At 46.0% G+C, this 17,388-nt stretch overlaps 1 long non-coding RNA gene across 1 annotated transcript in view; it reads right to left on the bottom strand.

The window, feature by feature from the left end:
* Window positions 1-6,023: 6,023 nt before the first annotated feature.
* The window catches only part of LOC146867135 (uncharacterized), a 141,547-nt gene continuing 130,182 nt past the window's right edge, over window positions 6,024-17,388 (bottom strand). Inside the window, exons 2-3 of the long non-coding RNA XR_014961082.1 lie at window positions 8,525-8,571; window positions 6,024-7,139 (exon numbers count right to left, since the gene is read on the bottom strand). This is a non-coding gene — a long non-coding RNA (uncharacterized LOC146867135). The remainder of the gene's footprint in view (window positions 7,140-8,524; window positions 8,572-17,388) is intronic.

Here is a 17,388-nt window from a genome sequence, read left to right as displayed (position 1 = left end):
AATGGTAAGTGTGGCCCTTGGAATAATTATTTTGGACACAACATAGCATTCATATCACCTCCCAATATGAGCACACCAGGGCATATCCATCAGTAGTTTACTGAGCTCCGGGAAGGTGTCTGCATGAAGTCTTGATGGCAAGTATGCAGAGCGAAGGTTCAGTGCCCGACCCTCCCAGGTTCCTGCCAGTGCCACATATCTACCCTTGCGGTCTTGGCAGGTGCGACCCGGCAGAAAGGGGACCGAGTTCTTCACCAGAATGGCCACTCCTCTAGAGCCCAAACTAAATACAGCATTGGTCTAGAGGGTATAGCCAAATCTATTCATTGCTTGATAGTGGATTTCTGTCAGGTGAGTCTCCTGCAATATGACTATATGTAGGTACTGTCTGTGTAGGTATCATAGGACTGTGGTACACTTGATCTTGTCACCAAGGCCATTGATGTTCCACGTCAGGACTGTTAGGGCCAACACTGGTTGTACTGCCATGTCCCATCTATAATGAAGAGAGTACTGCTCTTCCACTTCCCCCCTTCCTCCACCCCTCTGTGTCCGAGTGTCACGTGTGTGTTGAACTGGTGTTTCCATAGCGTTATCTACAACCACAAAATTAAAAGATAAATCACAACTGTGAATACATTCCCCCCTTTGAAACGCCCCCCTACCTGCTACCCTGCACGGTAGGTCTAGAACTACCCACATTCACAATTTGTAGAGCCTCTGTCGCCCAAAAACAGCTATCACTATAACTTGACGTTGGCTAGTCCTGCTGTTCCAGGCCACTTAGCAGGCCCTACCCACTCGGGTGTCCATTTAGCAGTTTGTGTCCATCTGCGTCACACATTTATCTTATCTGCACTTACATACATTCTGCGGTGGTAGGTAGTCCAATGTCCACGCCTCAGGCCAGCCTCCTGGGTAGGTGCCTGGGATGGCCGATTCCGGGTCAGAACCGCACCTGCCACCAGGCTGCCTTCAGATGAAGTTCAGGGAACATGCCCCCTCTTGATCATTTTGACGGGCTCGGGGAGTACACTGCTCGTGCAGTGTCCTCATCAGCGACCTGCATCCCTCGTGGCCTGCCCTCCTTTTGGTCCCACTGCCACCTTAGTTCTCTGTCTGATCTCGGTGATCTCCTTCCCGCTCAACCCCCCACAACCCTCCCCCCCTCCAGGCAGTCCCACAACTCCTCCGGTATAGTGAAGTACCAAGACCTGCCGTCATCCTGCACGCTGAGTTTCGCCGGGAACAGCATCATATATTTGAGGTTTTCTGCAGGGAGGGCTCTCTTGACCCCTTAAAGGTGCACCTTTACCTCTCCACCTGCAACGTAAAGTCTGGAAAAAAATGGATTGTGACATTGTCATGGATCAGGTCTCCCTGGACTCGGGACGCCTGCAGTATCACATCTCTGTCCCTGTAGTTGAAGATTATGGCTATGATTGTCCAGGGAGGGGTGCCGGGCTTTGGCAGTGGGATCGACGCTCTGAGTGCCCTTTCAACCGCATAAAGGGTTGAGACACTTTTAGGCTTTAGTTTCCTGAGGATAAGATCTTCCAAGAAAAGGTTCACACTGGGCCCTTCTGCCCTCTCTGGGACCCCCACCACTTTTAAGTTGTTTCTGCGGATCCGACCTTCTTGGTTTTCCAATTTTGCTGCCTTGAGTTTGTGTTGGTAAGTCAGCTGCTGCACCGTTTTTTCCAATTGACATGTCATGGATTGAAGTGTACCGATATTTTTCTCTTCCTCTGCAACCTTCTCCGATATCTTCTTTACATCCACGCAGAGGAGGTTAGTGTCTACGGTTACCTTGTCCAACATGGGCTACAGGGTGTATTTTAAGTCAGATAAGTCACCTGACCCTCTGCGACTGTCGCACCCTCCTACGCCACCTCTGGGCACTGCATATTTATCCATCTTGTTGGTTTGGCCCGGGGATGCCCCTTTCAGTCTCATCATTGTTCCTCCTATGTCTCTGCGTTTTGGAGGTATCCGTTTACACCTGAGCCAGCCTCCTTCCCACATCAGGCCCCGATCCAAGAGTCAGTCACAATGTGGGGATCTGCAGCACCACCCCGTTTCGGCACCACTGCACTACTAAACGGAAGGGTCCGCTCCGTCCTCTCACAGCAACTCCACCAGGGGAGAGGTGAGACACCCCATTAACTCACCATCGCCTTGTGGTACACTGGTTGTCAGGAGCACCCACCTTCCTTCTCTAACTTTGTCACGCTGTCACCTGCAGTGGTTTCCGGGCCTCCCTGCCAGTACCACACTTTTTAGGTCCCAACATGCCAGGCCCAGGCCTCCCACCTACTTCTCCACCAACCACAGTTGATGGAGGGAGTGGGCCGGCAGGATGTCCCTGGCCCGACTCCTTCCTCACCACTAAGTCCACTGGCCGGCTGGATCTCCTCCTCCTCCTGAGCGCTTCATTTTCCACCACATGCCCAGTCCCGGCAGTGAGGCTCTTCCTTCACCTCTCCAGTGTCTCGTACCCGGGGGGGGGGGAAGGGGGCACCCGCTCCCCACACCAATGCACGGCTTATCAGGCCTCGGCAAATAAGGGGCCCGTCTCCACCTCCCCCGCTGCTCCTATTTATCTGACTGTGCTACAGGTTGGGTTTCGCTTACTGCCCGTCTCGTGCTGTTGTCTGTTGTGCCCGCTGAGGGTGGGGAGCTCACCGCTGGTCCCGTGCTGCTGTCTGTTCCCACTGAGGATGGAGAGGGCGGCGTCGTCAGACCCTGGCTGCTGCAGTGTGCAGCCTCCTAGCCCAACCAAGGCCAATCCGCACTGTGCTGCGTGTGCTGCCTTTTTCGTCCCTCCAATGTGGATTCTGAAGCTGGGGCCCAACCCGGACGATCCCGCATCTACCCCACTTGAACGCACCTCCTCCGTTACTCAGTGTTCTGTGGGCCGCCTGTTGCACTCCCAGCCAGCCACTCACCACCACGCAACTCACCCACTGGGGGTAGGGAGAAAGACTTCTCAGTTGGGCTCTTCAGGCGGCTTTGGCATTGCCAGGCCTCAGTCATCTATTACTACCTGTGAGGCGCGGCGCCTCCCAATCTGCCCTCAGTCAGGCCGCACTCCGCCACTCGACTCCACCCCTGCAGGCCTCCAGAGTTGCTGTCTTCTTCACTATGCCATCCCCCATTCCCAATCTGCTCCTGGAGGTGCAGCGGCTGATCGTGGACACCCCGATAAGCTCTGTGGAGCAGAGTCGGTCGGATTAAGGTAGGAGTTCCAGGGGCAAGATAACGGATGCTGTGGAGCTAATGAATTACGGAGCCACCTTGGCTGGTGCCAAGTCACACCCCAGGGAAATTAAGGGTAAGAGGTGTCCTCAGAATTCCCAAATAGACTTTGAGGAATGAACTAAGGGCACTAGGAAAGGAATTGTCCAGAGAACAAGATAGGTAGTATTTATAGGGGAACAACTCAGCCCAGTTTATGCACACCTCCTGGTAAAATGAAGAATGGTGTCCGTACATGGATTTATTTTACCAAACGGCTGGCTTAGAAACTGATGTTTATGGCTGAGTATTTGGTATTAATCCATGTTACGCCAACAACATGATAAAATTGGTAATGATCGATTCTGCTGGTCAATGTACATGTGATTTCAACACTAAATGCAACAACTTGCACATTTTAATTGATTGCCTAAAGGTTTTGTCGCATCGGAAAACAATCTTACACCCAATTTTGATCAAATATGGCATCAGGACTCATGCACAAGCTATATGTAGCACTTTTAACCGTTAGCGCTTCCTGGATGAGGCATGTGTTGGGAGAATCATGATCGCTGCAAAAAAGTTTAAGTGTAAATGAGAAGGCTTGTATTTTTATGTATTTTGATGGGTGGTTAGCATAAACTTCACAAGGCTCAAAGGAAGACCCAAATAGCTTGCATATATTAGGAAATTTTGCTTTTAATGGATTTTATGGGTGGACCAGGAAGTGTCGGCCGCCATTTTGTCTCTCGCAGTCTGAGGGGGTGAAAAACAAAGGTGGATAACGTGAAAAGGGGGCAGGCTGGACAGTTCCTGACCCCCTAGCCTTGGTTAGGGGGTCCCAGAAGGACCCCCAAGGGCAAAAATGTATTTTAATTTTTTTACGAAAAATCGCGGAGTGCGCGTAGCGTACGCTACAAACGGAAAAATTCCGCGCACTACGTAACGTGGGCGCGCGGTGCGCGAAGCGCACCGTGCGCGCACAGTACGCGCACGGTGAAAAAACTTAAAACATAAATAAATAAATAAATACATAAATTAGCATTTAAAAAACCGTACAAATTCACTGAAAAAACCATAGGTTTCACACACGTTATAGTTAGGAATTAGCATTTAAAAAACCTTGCAAATTCACTTAAAAAACCATAGGTTTCACACATGTTATAGTTAGCTGGGCATTTCACTCGTGAAAAACCAATGAAATTTCCCCGTTATAGTTAGGTCAGATAACTATAACTCGCGCGCCCGCAATCCAGTGCTCATGACGTCACATATTACATCACTCATGACATGGTCAGTGGCATTACTCATGACATCACCGATGACATCATCCTTGTGATAGAGTGGCGGTCGCGCGAGTTATAGTTATCTGACCTAACTATAACGGGGGAATTTCATTGGTTTTTCACGAGTGAAATGCCCAGCTAACTATAACATGTGTGAAATCTATGGTTTTTTAAGTGAATTTGCAAGGTTTTTTAAATGCTAATTCCTAACTATAACGTGTGTGAAACCTATGGTTTTTTCAGTGAATATATATATATATATATATATATATATATATATATATATATATATATGGTGATTATTGTCTGTATGCTTTTATGTTGGTTAAAGACGTATGGTCTAAATAAGCATTTTTTGACTGACTGATTGATTTCCATGTAAATTACCATCCAAGTATATTACCTTTTGTAGGAATTGAAAGGATTGTGAGTGGTAATGGTACAGCACATTACAAAAACAATATATAAATGTATACAGATTTACAGTGAGAACTACTGGTATTAGCAGTGTAGTGGAGAAGGGGGGTAATATATATATATTTTTTTTTAATTAGATGTTTCTTTATGGCAGTCTTGAAAATGTTTAGCTCTGAGGTTGCATGCAACTCAGGGTAAAAGTAGATACAGTATAGAGGGGCCTCGTAAATAGGAGTGGGGTACAAATGACGCACATATAGGCATTGTTGTAACAGGGAGGTTTTTGGCTAGCTACAAGATGGAACGTTAGGAGTATGGAAAGATAAGTTGGTGCCATTCTAGGCCATGTAGACCAAGGTTAGAAACTCACAGATTGATCTACTTTTTGGTGGTAGCTAGTCGCCTGGTCATGTAGGGTGGTGTGGGTGTTTGGGAAGATTGAAGACGATTTTAGTAGGAAAAATAAGGACTTTGACTTGTGCTGTGAAAGAATATATAGGAAGATCAATTACTAAGCTTTTCTACAAGTCAAGCTTGCTGAATTCTCATATGGAAATGTGTGCAATGACTGTATACAAAGAAATGTGTAGGTGGATGTTTGTATGTTAAGTAGAGGAATCATACTGCAGAGTCCGTGTTTATTATGAATGTTTTTGAGTTTGTTGTGGGATCAAAATATACGCTAAGGTTTCTGGCTGAGGATGTTGTGGTCAGGGAGTCTAAGGAAGTGGACACAGAAGGGGAGTAAGTCCGATGACAGGGAAATAGAGTATTGTTTCGATGAATTTATCTTGAATGCGTGACATGCAATCCAGTGACATGTAGCTCTAATGCTGTTTGAAATATGTTTCTTAACTTTAGGGGTTAAAGTAGCCAATGAGAAGACTATTTGAATACAGAGAGCCTAGGGATGATAGAAGAAACCAAAGGATGACATGATGTTGCCAGGGGAAGATACAAAAAGGGAGGGAATAGGGCTGATCGCTGTAAAATGTCTATTGGCAGAGGTGTGAGTGTGGATAGGTACCAGTGTGTACAAAATGATTAAACAGAGATGCCAGACAAGTCAGGACTCGAGAGGATAAGGAAAATAGTTTTCTCTTTTGGGGTCTGAATGGATCAGACAGTACAGATTATAAAAATTTGTTTTACAGGAGTAGAGTTGGTGAAAGTTGAGTGATTGGGGGGGTAAATTGGAGAGGTAGGCAAATTGAAAGAGGACTGACGAGAGCTTGAGAAGTGTTTAAGGTTATTTCTAGTTACCAGATCTTAGAGGAGAAATAAGAGCCAGAAAAAGTATTGTAAGCCAAGAGGTGAGGTGTTCACAGGTGTGGAGTGTGTAAGAGGGATCGGAAAGAATTGAATGCTCGGACATCTCCTTGATGGTAGTAGTGTAATGAAGAGATTAGCTCTTGGTTGCATGAGGATTTGACAGTGTTTAGTATAGATATTAGGGACTCTAGCCATGTTTGTAGGATTCAAGATGGTAAATAGTTGTTTTTTTCTACCATTTGTGAGGAACATTTTTGCTCTTAAGGTTGTCTTGGTGGAGTTAATCCGTGACTTTGATGAGGACATCTGTCGTGGAGAGGTTTTGGAGGGGACGGTGAGAGACAAAGGTTTTGAGGTTATTGTTGAATTGATTGAAAGAAGAAGAATTAAGTAAAGAGGAGTGGTCATTGTCTGTTTGACTTTTGAATGCTATCAGGGCAGTAGGAGAGTGTTTACAATTTGTTGTAGGTATGTTTGATGGAAGGGCAGAGGTGGGAGGGATGGAGACTGACATGTAATGCAGAGATAATGGTTAGAGGGTAATTGCAGGTGACGTGAGGATGAATTTTTTTTGTAATATAAAAATTAAATCAAGTTAGTGGCCATTTGAGCGCCTACAATACAAGTGGTTGTTTTGTAGTGTGTGATCATGAAGGACCTAGGTAAATAAGATCATTTTTTGTGGTTGTTTAGACTGAAATCTCCAAGGATGATAAGTGACGTAGGGTGTGGTAATTTTGTTTCCAGCACATCATCAAGGACATAAAAAGAAAAGAGTGCAAGTCTCTCCAACAGTGCCTATGAGGAGAGCATTCGCTTTGACAAGAAGTGGTGGGTCCCTTCTGCTGAGCTCTTCCACTGCATGCTTCTGGTTTGTCTTTGGTTGTAAGGGACTGGACGCCTCATGCACCGTCCCCGGTACAGACCCTAGTGTGGAGAAAGAGGGATAGCATTAGTGAGGCTGCTGCTGGTAGGACAGAGAATGAGGAGCAGGTAGCCGACGCTCCCAATAAGTGCAGTCTTCACCCTAACTGGCTTCTAATTTGCTGCAAATATCGACAATTGTCTTCATATAATTTTTATGTGATTCTTTTGATAGGCATTAGAATCATTTTATTTTATCAAACAAGTTAATTGGCATTTGTAGACATTGCCCAGGTGTATCATATGTTTTAAGAGACTAGAACCTATAATATGAATTTCAGATCATGTTTTCTAAAAACAACCTCAAGTATTTTTTGTGACTAATTGGTTATTATCTGTTAATAAGTGCAGATTTTGGTCTCCTGTTTGGTAGTTTACGGATTGTTTGAAAAAGACAACAACAAAAAAGATTTGTGGTGGACTTCTCTGTTAGAATCGACATACGGATGTGGAGATAATGCCATGTACTTTTCCAGAATTAATCTATTTAGATTTTTCTAAGCTTTTGATGCACATTCATACATTATGTGTGGGCTTGGCAGTTATTTAAAATTAAGAATGAGAACCTGAGATTGCACCTATTTTGAAAATTGTTCCCTAAAGTATCTGTTAACAAGGCAAATAAAATGACACTAGCCATTAGAGATATGTTCTAGAGGGACAGACTTAGGCAAAAATAAATATTTATATTTATTTAGCACATTGAGGAGTAGTCCTTAATTAGTAAAAGTAAAACCGGAGCAAAATTGGTTAAATTCACAAAGGAAATAAATTCACACTTCACAAACGTGCACATGGTCAAGTTTGAATAGGTTTTGGGCACTAGCCTTGACCTATTGGTCCTGATTCACAGAGGTAGATTAATATATTGTGTAGATGGTCATGGCTGTTTTGCTGCACATGTACAGCAATGAATCGCCATGCTGTGTGTAGCGCATCTTGATGCAAGAAAGGCAGGTCCAAGCTTACATGCCGGACAATGTCTGATGGTCATGATGCTAAGCATGTAGATCGCGTTCTCGCAAGAGTTTCAGCTCTTGTGAGAAACAACAGGCATCTTTTGGGAACACGCTGTTTACAAAAGCCAGGTCTGCCCACGTTACTGGGCCTGATTTTCACTTAACTGCTACTTTGATTTAAAAGGATTGCTGTTTGGTAACCACTGCCCTCTGATCGGCGCTTGATCCTGCTTTGAGGAATTTTTATTTTTTTTGCTTCATCACCAGTGTCTCACTTGTTCCTGCCTGTGTTAAGTTCTCTTTGATTCACGAACTCAGCATGCAGTTAACAAATAGCAAAGGACAACTTACCAACAGATACCTGCTAATATAATCCTGTAATGTGTGCAAGCACTATGATTTTAAAGAGTTTTTTTTTTTTTTTTTTACCTTCGTGGGAGTCCTTGGTTCTTGTCTCCATTTGGACTTTGTGATGCCTGAAAAAGACACCAGAAAAATTCGTCATTGAAGAAGAGTCTTAACCTTTTTTTAAAAAACAAAACCTGCTGATTTCTTTCCACACTATAGTTTAAGAACAATTGTATAGAATTATTTTGATTCCCCTTTGTCTGGCCATCAGAATAATTTGTTCTAACATGTATTCTTGTTGATTTTTTTTTTTTGACTACGAAGGTATTTCTGCACCTGTTTTTAAGAAATTAATATAATTACTGAATTTACAAAAACCTTGTGCAGTCATTCTGAGCTTTAAGTCGGGTAACCCAAGGGGATAGTGAGTTTGGCGGTTCTTTGGAACGGGTGACGAAATAGGCTTCATTGTATTCTAGAATAATTTAATTACCTTTCTCCCCAAGGATAAAACCAGTGCTGAAAATAGGGATTTAGTCAGAAAGAGGGAAATTTAGGTAAGAATACGGGAAAAGTGATGCTTGGGGAAGTTTGTATATGGTATTCCTGACTATTTTTCTGCAGTTCTAACATGTCCTTTACCTGTGTAGGAACATATGCAATATATCTCTCTCCGCCCCCCCCCCCCATCTCTCCCTCTCCCCCCCTCTCTTTTTTTTGGGGGGGGGGGGGGGGGGGGGTATTGGATATCTCCCGATTGGAAAGTTCTTACAGTTTATTAGTCATTAAAAATAATATTGAACATATTTAATGTACCTTATAAATGTAAATTAAATTAAATTTATAAAGTACATTAAATAAGTTTAATATAATTTTTAATGGCTAATAATCTTTAATAACTCTCCAATAGGGAGATATCCAATACCTTCCAAAAAAAGGGGGGGGGGCGGGAGAGAGAGAGGGAGGGAAGAGGGGGGGGAAGAGGGTGGGAGAGAGCGAGAGAGATTGTGAGAGAGAGAGATTGCGAGAGAGAGATTGCGAGAGAGAGAGATTGCGAGAGAGAGAGAGAGAGAGATTGCATGTGTTCCTAAACAGGTAAAGGACATGTTGGAACTGCTGAAAACCAAGTATTGTAGGAGTAGACACCCACTTGAATACTAGCCCACATAGTCAAAGGGACAAAGCTAGCACTGTTTCTACTTCCTGATCAAGGTCTATTGCCAACAGTAGTGCCACTAATACACCTATGGAAAATGTTTTAAATTATGATGCACCTATCCTTCAAAGGCAAACTACAACTAATGTTGTAGAACCTTTTAATTGCGGCTCTGCTGCAATCAATGGTTCTTCTACTATTACTAATCCAGAACCAGTTGTCAGAAATTGTTGTTCTAATACAGGCGTTGTGTGCTCTCATGAGGCAGGGATCCCTAGAAGCATAACTATGCAGAACAATGGGGCATACTCAGGTTGGTCTATGATTTTCTGGAATTTGGAGGGGATCTACTCCAAGCTTTTTGGTCCAGATTTGTTTGCTTTTGTAGAGAGAAATTATATTTGCATCTTCCAGGAGACATGGGCTGTGGACAGGGTGTATTTTAACTGCTATATGACCCATAGCGTTGAAGCGATTGCCCCGAGGAAATCAGGCAGAGCCAGTTGGGTACAGGTAATTTTTGTGACGAACACTATAGCCTCTAAATACAAGCAGTAACCAATTAACTTGGCTGATATAATAGGGATGCAGCTTACCTTTCCTACAGGTTTAACTTTGACTGTGCTTAATGTTTGGTTTATGCTAGGTCTGTATCACCAGGTAAGGAGTCCATGGTGCTATCCCTGTTGGATGACCTAATTGGTGTATACCAAACTAATACTAAAGCTTTGGTGGCTGGGAAATGTAATGTTTCTGTCGAACCTTCTCCTCTGCTGAATATTTTTCTCGAAGAGGAGGATAAGATTAGGAGCATACCAAATTTAGTATTGAATACTGGTAGTTATCGTTCCACAACTGTAACTGCCAGCTTGCATTCCTAGTAACAGAGAGGAGCCTAAGGGCTTGTAATTGGAGGACTCACTTAGATTTGAATAAGCAGCCTACTTATAAGCGGGCCCCAGCTCACGTCATTGATTACATCTTAGTAGATGTTAGAATTTGGTAACTAATAGAGGATATGGTGATCGTTCTGAGGTCCGATAGTGATCACAACCCTCTGCTTTTAAACATTGAGGCGGCTCTTCTTAAAGTAAATTTACTTAATCATATTCCAATTGAACAGGAGCCTTTTGTAGCCAACAGTTGGAGAACAGTTACCTGGCCCAGGGTCCTCAACGATAATGATTTGTATTCAAGAGATATTTGTGCATTGTCTGTCTGGCTTAGATAGTGCCCATCTATCACCGGGGACAGTATTATCAACTCATACGAGAAAGTCTTTTTTTCTAAAAGGATGACTTGTAAGAAACCTATTGGCAGAAGAAACCACAAATGGTTTAATTCTGAGTGCAAATCAGGAAAAAGGGCCCTGAAGAGAGCAGTTAGTGAAGATAGCCAATCTGGGAGAGCTCTTGCACGATGCAGATACAAAGTTGTGCTTGCTAGCGCCATGCAAGACTTGGCTGATAAAAACAGGCAAGACTTACTATTAGCAGCAAGGTGCAATGATAATCGCTCCTTCTGGCATATCTTTGCACACGGAAGCTTAGATAGTATTATGACTCCCTGCTACCATCATATTCAGCCAGAGGAGGGAGTTAGACACTTCTCCACGCTATATGGTAGGGACGAGGATAGTAGCTCTATAGAGATTACAGGTGCTAATTTTAATATTTTAAGACACTCCTTTTTCTTATAATACTACTAGTATTAAACTAGTTTTTAATCTCAATGATACTATATCCGTGAATAATAGATTGAAAGAAGCAAAGGCTCCTGGACTAGACCGGATTCCTGGAGACCTGTAAATTGCAAGTCTGGATTGATGAAAATGGCATATTGTCCCTCTACCAGGCGGGCTTCCTCAGCAAGATAAGTACTTGCGATCAGACCTTCAGGTTTGCATTACTCATGTGGAAGTACGTGTTGTTAAAGAAACGAATTATAAGTAGCATTTGTTGATCTGAGTGCTCCGTTTGATCTTGTGCCCCGTGAAAAGCTATGGAGAGTCATGTTAGGTATGGGTTGTCCGACTAATTTGGTAAACTTGATAGCAAGAATGGTTGAGGAGAATTATGCCCAGATATGATGGGGCAAACACGGTGAACTAACTAGTAAGATCCCAATATAACGTGGAGTGCGCCAGGGGTGCGTACTCGTGCCTACTTTGTTTTCCCTGTATATCAACGAAGTGGCCACTATGCTCATGGACTGTAGAAATGACACCCCCCCTCCTCCTTCTGAATGGCAAGAAAATACAGATACTGCTCTTCACAGATGACTGGTTACATATTTCCACAACACCAAGGAACAAATTGCTAAAAAAAAAACTGGGGTTTGGGGAGGATCGCCGAATAGCTTGCTTCTCCAAGAGGTCTAGAACCTCCTGATGGATCAGATTGGACTCTCTGCCTGAAAAATTAAGCGGAGGGGAGGCTTGGACGGGGAAACCCATAGAACTTCACGTAAAACCCCTGAACCGTTTGTAGCACCCATGCATCATTCGTAAGGGACCTCCAGTTGTCCAGAAATTGTGCCAGCCTGCCCCCCAAGCAATGACATGAGATAAGTACCAAACTTACTGTGGGCTCTGGAGTTCGCTCCTCCACGAGGACCATTGCGCCGTCTCTTGTTTCGGGCTCGACCTCTGGTGGGGTAGAATCCTTCAAAACGAAATGAATCCTGCTACAGTCCCCTCTGTGATTGTTGGCCTCTGCCGGAGGCGGGGTTTAAAAGAGCAGCCGGCCAAGCTCCCCCTACCACGGCCAGCCCTGCCGAAAACCTGTGCAATGAAATTGCGTTTAACTGTAGATTGGGCCTTATCTAGCTAACTGAATGTGGCTACAAATTTGCTAAGTTCTTTCACGAATGGATCACCAAAGAGACCCCCTTGAGCTACCTGGCCTGCCTCAGATGTGGCTAGTTCCCCCAGTTTGGGATCCAGTTTGATGAGCAAAGATCTGCGCCTTTCAGTAAAAATGGTGCAGTTGGCATTGCCAAGGAATATAATGGCTCTCTGCGCCCAACTGAAGAGGACATCCGGATGAATGAGAGCACCCGATGCCATGTCGAAGATCTTCACTAAAGGTCCTGTGACATCTAGAAGTTGGTCTTGGCAGGCTCATCAATATCGATCAATTTCCTTCTTTGGGTCCTTCATATACTTAGTCAGGAAGGTCACGATCTGGACATCGATTTACGTAGTGACCGCTACCTTACCCTTACCGTACCAACCACATACTTTGCCACTTTCTCACAGGGAACCCGTTCTGAAGATTGGGGGTGAAGAAGCTCTTCGGGGTCTAGGAGATCAAATTGGGGATCCCGGGATAGTTCCACCGTTTGGCCGTTCTCCTGGCACGTTGAGTTAGAGGGACATAAGGAACGATCGTAATCTGAATCGCCATCAGAACCCGTTGGGGAGTCATCAAATGGTTGCGGGGAGGTCACCGAACTTTCCGACGAGGGCGTGGACCTGGATGCCTTCGATAGGCTAAAACAGGCATTCTTAGGAGCCAAGCGCACTGCCCCGTTGGTGGAAGCCCCCCAAAACCTTCCACCGATGGGGCAGGGGGCTTGGTTCCCAACACGCCTGTTTTAGCCTATTGAAGGCATCCAGGTCCACGCCCTTATCGTGGGGGCGTTTGCAGGGGTTTTCATCTGGGGCGGGGAGAGCGGTGGCCTGCTCTGGAGGTTTGGGGTTGGAGGACCCCGGGAGGTCTTCCCTCGGTGTGAGAGGTTGCAGGCACTTCTGTGCCAAATCCATTAGTCGCTTCTCCACAGGGGCCACCACTTCTGAAATCGCCCCGATGTTGGTGGCATCCACCACATCACAGAAATCATCAGTGATGGGGAAGTATTGCATGTCTTCCTCCTCCTCATAATAATCATTAAAACCCTCCATAAGATAAGTATCCCAAGGGGTTCGAGACACGGAGGAAGGTAGGAGGTTATGAGTGGCCATCCACCAGGTAAGAGGGATATATATGGCACAGACCGGCCAAGAATTCGGGGTACCTTGGAGGGGGGGGGGGGAGGGGGTTTAGAGCTTTGGGTATGGTGAAATGGCAGTCCCCAACTCCCTGCACCAACAGGGTTAATGTGGCTCACGCGGCTTATGCAGACTAACGCCCTTGATATTAACGGGCTACAGGGAATAATCAGCCCGGGCACGTCTGCTTCAACGTCAGGCACAAATTGCCTACACCCCTTACCCCACGGGGTGTAAAATACCAGGCTGGCCGGGGGATGAAACAGACGCACTCTGCAATGCGGATGGAGGCGCTCAGCACAGTTTGAAACTGACGCGCTCTCCGTCCAGCAGCTGAGTGAAAGTAGAACGTCCTAGAAGGACGAAGGAGGCGCACCCTCTGGTGGCTGGCGGACGTCCGCACACTCCACCTCAGACTCGACATGGAACACCTGACAACAATAAACAGCCGCGTAGAAGCCACGAAGCGCTCCCATGGCCTCTGACATTAAGCGGAAGCTTCGCTTGATGAAAGGAAAACCAATTAAAGTCATAAAACCAACATTCCTTGATTAAAGAATACATGTCTGAGAGAGTAGTAAAGGCACTTAACTGACACTGGCTGCCAGCAGCGAAGAAAGAGTGAGTCCGGCGAGGGTCATATCTAGTTATTGAGGCAGGAGCCTCCTGATTGAACAGTTACTGTTGACTGAGAACTTGATGTTTTTTACTGAGGATTCATGGGATATGAAGTCCTTGTGTTGTTAATGTTTAAAAAAACGGCTGCTATTCGAATAAAAGAAGAAAGAAATGCCTAATCCTCGCCTCGGTGTCTGGACATAGAATCTTGCGTTGTTTCATTTAACTTCTTTCATTTGGTGATTGAATAAATACAGCAATACAGCCTTGATTCCTCGGCGAATACATCACAACAGCCAAACCGTATTTCGGGCACATTTGCTCTTCTTCACGGCTGTTAGACACAGAAATCTTGTATCAAAATTCAACACCTCCAGTGTTTTTATTTTTATTTGTTTATTAAAGGTTTTTGCATTACAAGACATCAATGCTCGCACAAGCCATCCGCGTCACACAATTAGAGCCAATGTTGCAAATTAGAGTATACAGTGTGCCAACAAATATATAAAACAATTATAAGGCAAATGCCACTCATAACGCAGGGAAAAGAAAACCCCTCCCCGCTCCCCTCCCCCCCGGCCCTGCAAAAAATATGACCTATATAAATAAAGTGTCACTACTTCCTAGAGGTACACATTCATAGAGGCACAGTGATGTGAGTCTAACAACAGCGGACATCTTCCGAGTATAAATACGGGTGCGTGGCCCTTACAGATCAGGATGACTCAAGAGGTATAATGTCAGTGGGGCCCAAAAGTCCTTGGGTCGGGACGATTCAGGTAGTTTTTCCTCATATACTTCCAGTTGCTCCCCACAATAAACCATATCTCTGATCCACTTACTGATAGCAGGTAGTCCCCTTGCGCCCCAGCACATCGCCACAGCTCTTTTGGCCATAAGCGTCGCCACAGCCACCAACCTCCTGTTGCAAGGTTTCAGAGACGACACATCCCCCAGCAGGAATACCTCAGGCGTACATTTCACCGGTTCCAGCACAACATCTGTAAGCACGCCCGCTACTTTTCCCCAGAAAGCAGCTATCCCCGTGCACCGCCATGAGAGATGTAATAAGTCAGCGTTTGGCCATCCACACCGCACGCAACAAGCAGTATCGGGGACCCAAATTTTCGCAATTGTGTGGGGCTGTAGCAGAGTTGATGTAAAAATTTAAAGTGGATGATGCGAAGGTTACAGTTAGCCGTGAGGCGCCCAGTCAGTTTACAACAGGATTGCCAGTGATCTACAGGCAACTTGCCCCCCAGCGCATCATTCCACTTAGTGTATGAGGGATGCTCCTCTGGCTCTCTCTTGCAAAGGGACGTGGAGTACAGCTTGGTGATTAGGCCCTTACGCTCCTCCCCGGTAATTACCTGCAAGGCTCGTAATGTTTGCGGCTCCGCTGGGTAATCCGGGTAGACGTCCTTAACCGCTTGTCGGACCCTCACATACGTGAAGCCTAACATGAAGCCATGCACCCCACCCGCCTGCACGTCTAGTAGTAAGCGGAACTGGCCTCGTTTGTATAAGTCGCCCATCCTCGTAATCTCGACCTTTTGTAAAGCGTTCAGCGCTGAACGGTCCTGCGCGGCCGAGATGCCGGGGTGCGCCACCAACGGCAATTTTGGGGCATAGAGATAGGGTAAACGCGCCTTTCTAGCTAATGCATGCCAGGCCCAGGCAGTACATTGCACCAGGTTGATTTCAGTCCGGGGGCCTCCACTACCCCCAGAAAGTGCAGCAGCCACTAAGGCCAAGGGGAGTATAGCATCAGCTTCTATGACAGTGTGGGGGAGAAAGCGTTGGGGGGGAAAACTAATAATGCGCAAATTGCGCCTGCGCACATAGATAGTAGAGGCGTAGATCCGGTGCTTCGAAGCCCCCACGTTCAAATGGTTGTACCAAAGTATCCCAACTGCAACGAGGCTTCTTGCCACCCCAGACAAATGACAATAGGGCCGTCTGCAGTGCCTTAAAGACGGACACATTCAGGCAGAGGGGAATGTTTACAAAGAGATACAATAATTTTGGTAAAATGGTCATTTTGATCGCCGCAATGCGGTCCGCAAGCGAAAGGGGTAGGCGGGCCCACCACTCGGCCTTTTCGGTAATGTGTGGGATAGTGCGGCCATAATTCATTGAGATTACCTGCTCGGGGTGTCTATGGAACCAAATCCCTAAATATTTTACAGGGTCCCGGGTCCAGGACAAGGGAAAATCCAATTCGATCTCACAAGTACCAGCCGTCAAGGGGAATACCGTCGATTTGGCCCAGTTTATACACAGACCAGAGAAACCCTCAAATTTTACGTATTCAAGGAGCAATGCAGGGAGGTAGGTCGCAGGCTCTCGAACATACAAAAGCAAGTCGTCCGTGTAGAGTGAGGCAATGAGTGGCCGATGCCGAAAACGTAGGGCAGCTGGGCATGCAATTGGCATAACTTACAAGCAAGCCGCTCTAGCGCCAGGGCGAATAGCATCTGCGACAGGGGGCAGCCCTGCCGTGTACCCCTGCCCATGGGGAACTCCGACGACACCCACCCGTTCACCCGGACCCTGGCGACTGGCTCAGTGTACAGCACCCTGATCCATTGCAAAAAAAAAGGGGGGGGGAACCCCATTCGTGGGAGTACAGTAAACATATATTCCCAAGAGAGAGAATCAAAAGCTTTCGTGACGTCGAGTAGTACCGCCACAGCCTGAAAGTCGGGCTCAAAATAGTGAAGAATCGCAAAAAGAGTACGGAGATTATGCGCAGTAGAGCGTGCGGGCACAAACCCCGACTGGTCAGGAAGCACCAGTAGGGGGACCAGCGGCTGAAGTCTAAGGGCTATCATTTTGGCTAAAATCCTGGCATCAATATTGATCATGGATAATGGGAGATATGAATTGCAGCTATTAGGCTCTTTATCAGGTTTCAAGAGCATTACTAATAGAGCCTCCCGTAACGAGGGCGGGAGGTGGCCAGTATCATACGCCTCCGTGTATACCTCAAGAAGACGAGGGGTGAGGTCATCTGCAAATGTCTTGTAAAACTCACTCGGGAGCCCGTCCAGGCCGGCGGCTTTACACGTGGGGAGGGACATGATAGCAAGTTTAACATCCTCCTCGTCGAAGGGTTGGATAAGATATTCACTGAGTCCCGCGGCCAACCAGCCTAGCGCAACGTCATCCAAATACGAA

Source organism: Triturus cristatus, chromosome 1_2 (genome assembly GCF_964204655.1).
Source record: "Triturus cristatus chromosome 1_2, aTriCri1.1, whole genome shotgun sequence".
Classification (NCBI taxonomy): Eukaryota; Metazoa; Chordata; class Amphibia; order Caudata; family Salamandridae; genus Triturus; species Triturus cristatus.
This window is presented reverse-complemented; position numbering and strand designations above follow the sequence as displayed.